Genomic DNA, 5986 nt, shown 5'->3' on the forward strand with positions numbered 1-5986 from the left:
TTATCACAATATTATGAGGATCTATATTAAAAACCTTGTTAAACTTTGTGACATATTTCCATTCTATGGAGGTCAGGCGCGAACGAACACGCCATAATTATATTATACCATATTTCTTCAAACTGAAACATAATTATCAAAGTATACTTACGCAGATAGACATGAAAAGTATTTATTAAAGTTTGTGCCTATTTCCATTCTATGGAGGCCAGGCGCGAACGCAGACCCCACAATTTTATTATACCATCCTTATTTAAGTTAAAACATACTTATCAAAGTATTATTATGTACATCTATATCAAAAACACTTGTAAACGTTTTTTTTTTTTCATTTTTAAATTTTTTATTTCCATACTTTGTGGACCAGGCGCGAACGCAGACCCCACAATTTTAATGCACAACCGTTCTGCCAGATCAAACATACCCATTCCTGTGTCACGACACATCTATCATTATATGTGATCAGTTTTCTATAATAGTCAACCATATAGGAGCCTATTCGTGACCACACACACACACACACACACACACAGACGTTCAGCTTTATGTTATATATATATATGAATATATATATATATATATATATCAAGATGTAGTTACTGATTGATGATGAATTGAAACAATATAATGCATATAATAAGCGGATCGCACTGTAAAAATATGTGAGAAAAAAAACGAGGGAAACATTTTCCAAATAAATATTGATATCTTTATTTTCTGCAATACAGACGTTTAGAAGTATTTTAATTACATTTGCTCTGATGAACCCATATTACTTGTGTTCGGTTGAAGTACATACAACTAAGCCGATGAGTAACAGCATGACATTGATTCACTGTTGAGGTCCCGAGATTTTGAAAAATCTCTCAATCTACTAGGTTCTTTTGTCGACTTGATATACTTTGGAATTCTCTCCCTATTTCCTGTTTCACTTACTGTATTAAACTTCCAAAGATCCAATGTAATGATAACAGACATCTAGTTGAACAGCTCTTAAGAGTCCTCTGTTAGACATGATCCTATATGGCCCCTCACATCCAAGTGTCAATATCCAATTGTTAGGGGTAAAAAAAAGGATTAAAATAAGTAAAATGTTGTAAAGTTCAGTTGTAGCTGAACAAACAACATTATAAATCACAACAAAAAATGATGAAAAAATCTGCACATTTTACAATAACGGAGTGAAACGAACATGTTTCATCGGAACACCCACAAAATCTCGCAATATCTCTCGCATTGGCAAATTTATTGGGGTCGGGATTTTATTCTATTTTCAAAATCCTTGAGAAACAACAACCTAAATATTCCGTAAAAAAAGCTATAAATAGTTCATAACAGTCGAATGTATGTGTAAATATCAAAACCAATTCATTAAATTATGCAGAAAAAATGGGTCAACAAACGTGTATATCTTACATGTTTATTGAGGAGTCGTCAACAGATGCAAACTAATAAAAAATATAGACAGGAACTCTATAATAACAATGCAGAAATAGTGAGCAACGTTTTCTAAAAAATATTAATAAATCATTTTCTAATGCAAAATATATTTCATCAAATCTATATATCTATAAAAGTGAAAGTGTTTATGTGTGTGTCTGTCTGTGTACATTTCCTTACACAATATCTCTGCCAATTTCTGCAGACTCGAAATTTGACATACATCGTACTGAGATTTGGGAAACTCTTTGTAATCGGTTTTCGGCCAGAAATTTGGTTGTTAAGGAGTCAAAGTTCAACGATTTGACCTTTGAAAACTCTACCAAACTCCTCCGCCAATTTTGCGTATAAAGACTTAACATTTTAGATATAGCTTTCTTGGACATGGATCTAACTTAATAACTTGATTTGAGCCTAAAACGATAAATTTTAAGGGGGCATAATAGGGGTCAAAGTTAAAAGAATTTTTTTTTTGCTCAACATACACCTCCAAACACCCGGGCAACGTCGGGCTAAAATCCTAGTATTTACTAAAACAGATACAACTGTGAAACATTGTGTATAATGGCCTCTGGGTAAGTATCAGTAGCAGCGAACAATAACCGGTAAGCTACAGTAGCAAAAAAGCGAATATGCAAATTAGAAAGGGTGCGCGAGAAGAAGAAGCAAAGTGGACGTGTGAGGTCGAATACGAGAATGGGCCGGCTCGGACTAGCATGCTGCCGTAAGTCAGAGAAACGCAGCCAGGGTAAAATGAAGAGATGGTAGCGAGAGACTAACGGAAATAAATGATTTTGTTCAAAAAGTAAAGATGCTGACTCGGGATTTATTTTTTTTTTTTCTTCTGTGTAACGTCGACGTTATGGATGCTAACGAACAAACTCAACTGAAATGATAAGATCGGCGGGGATAATAAGGATGCGTTGAATTACATTAAAATTAAGATATGAGAAAATAAATAAAAAATTGAATTAAAACTAATATTTGGTAAGAAGTGTTGTTATTGTTTTTAGTTAAAAATTATTAATTTTAGTTATTGAATCGATGAGGATAACGAAAAACACGTGCGGTATGTAATATAGAAAAGTAGACAAGAAAGTTTCACATACACTCATTTAGATAAGTTAAAGAAATGTTTTATATTTAAAATATCTAATTGAAATATATTATCCGAAATAGAGACCAATTTTCAACCAATCATCAGTGATATTAAAATTCAAGGCAAAATAAAATTTCGCTCCGAAGCTTTTATATTTATGAATTTTAAAAAAAATTAAACTTCAACCAGTGTTTAAAGAATGTCTTATCATTTACTGGAGATTCTAACACGTGTTCGAAATATTTGAAATCTGATTTAAACATTTCTTTCTATAAAAGTTGATGTTGTTAAGGGGAATTATATCGAATTCTACTTTGTATAATACGCTATATATAATATAGTATAATTATCTTAAAATTCGATTCTATTATTTAATAGAATATATTTGTTTTTTGTTTTTTTCGAGTCGGTTTCTATTTAACCCATAGTTGGGACCCTACCAGGTACTACCACCCCAGGTCGGAGTGGATCCGTGAGCAATGGCTATTAAGGAGTGGCTCCACACTCTCCAAAGTCCGCAAGCTGGAGGCCTTACCATATCCAGAACCAATGAAATTTGTTGAGCTTTATCTTATCCCGATAAGTCTCTTCTAATATAATTAGTATATATATATGAAGGCTTCCATCAGTCTTGACAGACTATGGATACCCACTGTAAGGGTGCCTGCGCGTGAAATTTGTGTGGCAAGACTTGCGCAACCTCTAACCACGCCTCTCCTGAGTCAACATTGTTGCATACCAGTGGCAAGTTGAGGTACAAGACGACTGGAAACAATGCCGAGATAAGCGGAGAGCACATACAGCGCCTAGAATTCCCAAATGGTCACCCATCTGGTATTAGCCAGGCTCAACGTTGCTTAACTTCGGTGATCTGACGAGAACCGGTGTGTCAACGTGATTATGCCGTATATTATGCGTGTATATATATATATATATATATATATATATATATATATATATATATATATATATATATATATATATATATATATATATATATATATATATATATATATATATATATATATATATATATATATATATATATATATATATATATATAAATTCAATACATATTTTATATTTACAAGTATTTTAAATTTACTCGTTTATGAAAAATAATACTACATAATGATTGGTTGACTGATTCTAACAACTTTATTCACATTGTATAGAATAGTGTTCCGCTTCTTATATGGCATTAAGCCTTAGAAAATTCCATCAATATAACATTTCTGACGAAATTGCAACTTGATAACAGTAGTGAATAATTGATTAATGAGTTTTGACTGCGTGATCCATATTGCATTTAACGATGCCCGCTTATTTGACTTCGCAACAAATCTATCAATGTTAAAAATTTGACAAAATTCCAACTTGATAACCATGCAAAATATCGGCCTGATCATATTTCTGATTTTCTAGGTATACAGTTTTTTTTTTATTGTATATCTTCTGGAATACTACATAAAGTTTCAAGAAATAATGTCCTGATAAAACTTTGGATAATCTGTAGTATACAGTCTTAAGATTAACTAATGTCCATTTATTAAATACAAGAAGACTATGGCGCCATAGATTTCTGCAATGGCTGCATTCACCAAAATTGCTTTGAATTGCTTGCAGAGAAAAAAATATATATATTAAATTGCAAAGACCGTTCTTTTCTTCTGAAGTGTTGAAGCGTAATTTTCTTCATGACGCAAAAGAATTCTTCGCACGTCTTATATGATAATTCCTATTCTTATTTTATCATCTTTTTCATGAGAACATTTTTTTTAATGTTATTATCTGGTATATGCTTAGTGAGATGCACACAAATTCCATAATTTTTAGTTGAGTGCGCTAAAGAAATTATGTGCTCATCGCCTTTTTTTTCATTTTCCCGCCATAATTCCCAACAATTTCTTCGCGATTCGTAAATTTCACTCAATGAATTCCATTGTATACAATGACACTTCGTTGGCAATTATACTCACTCTAATGTTCGCGTAGTAAGATTTTAAAGGCTTCTTGGAACTATATGAGGAATTTCCAGTAATTATTTGATTACATTAATTATTACATTTGCGCTGTTTTTAAAACGTTTTCATACTAACAACCTTATAATTTATGAAATAGAAAAATAGATTGCTTGTACATAGAATTTATTGGAAAGTAACAGAAATAAAAATAATTATATATATATAAATATATATGTATATATGTGTGTGTGTGTATTTGTTTACTAACGTACATACACACACATATATCTATATATCTATATCTATCTCTCTCTCTCTCTCTCTCTCTCTATATATATATATATATATATATATATATATATATACATAGATATATATATATATACTAGCTGTACCCTGCCACGCGTTGCTGTGGCTAAATTTGGTGTAATGGAAAATTCTAATAAAAAGAGAAAATGCATGTTTCTTATATTCTTAGTACAGCAATCCACTCTAAAAAAAAAAAAAAAGAAAAATGCAAAAAATGGTACTCTTGCAGAATTGGATCCTGATCCTCAGGATTACCGTCAGTCATTGCTTGGGCTCGACCAACAATCAGTGGATAAAGCTAACGTTGAAACGCTATATGTTTTTTTTTTCTGTATACAAAAATGTGAGTTAGTAATTAATATTTGAGTGATGGGGGGTTACTATACACAGATTCGAAAAAGTTGTCCAAAAACAAATGAAAGCAAAGGTAAGATAAGTTACATTTCTACCTAACTGGATACTTGTTTAGTGTTTTTATGTAAGGTAAAACGTTTAATCGGCTGGAAAAACAGAAATGGTTGCAGACTGTTGAATACGTTAAGTTTGGGAAATGAAGTTGAAAACTAAAAACTATACAATACAGTGTCAAAAACCCACCGAATATGTTACCATGACATAGGCTGGCATAATCGGTGGGTTTGTGACAGTATTTTGTATATTTTTTTAGTTTTAACTCACTTTCTCAAACTTAACATAATCAACAGTGTCCGCCACCATTTGTATCTTTCAAATACACCGATAAACACTGTTTTTCGAGCTGACTAAACGTTACATTAAATGAAAAGTGTTTGTATTAACAGATACAAAGACGTTGTCAAAAAATGAATATATAACAAATAAATGTTATCAAAAGGCAAAAAAAGTAAATGTTCTACCTAACTGGATAAGATTGTAGTGTTTTTATGTAATGTATAATGTTTAATCAGTTCAAAAACATGCAGTGTTTATCGGTATATTTGAAAAATACAAACGGCGGAAGACTGTATCGAACACGTTAAGTTTGGTGAAATTTTGGGAAAATGAGTTTAAACTAAAAATCTATACAAAATACTGTTAGGAACTCAGTCAATTTATGTTACTGTGATGTAGGCTGACATATAATCATTGGTTTTAAATTTTGATCGATACAGGTAACGACTTTTAAGAGTCCCTTTTAGTGATTACCTGATTTGAG

The 5986-nt window shown here is 31.5% G+C and overlaps 1 pseudogene; it reads right to left on the bottom strand.

Moving 5' to 3' along the window:
* Positions 1-3333: 3333 nt before the first annotated feature.
* LOC145296336 (5S ribosomal RNA) lies at positions 3334-3450 on the bottom strand (annotated as a pseudogene).
* Positions 3451-5986: the final 2536 nt, after the last annotated feature.

The sequence above is a fragment of the Euprymna scolopes genome, chromosome 16 (genome assembly GCF_053919585.1).
Source record: "Euprymna scolopes isolate OS-2025 chromosome 16, ASM5391958v1, whole genome shotgun sequence".
Taxonomy (NCBI): Eukaryota; Metazoa; Mollusca; class Cephalopoda; order Sepiida; family Sepiolidae; genus Euprymna; species Euprymna scolopes.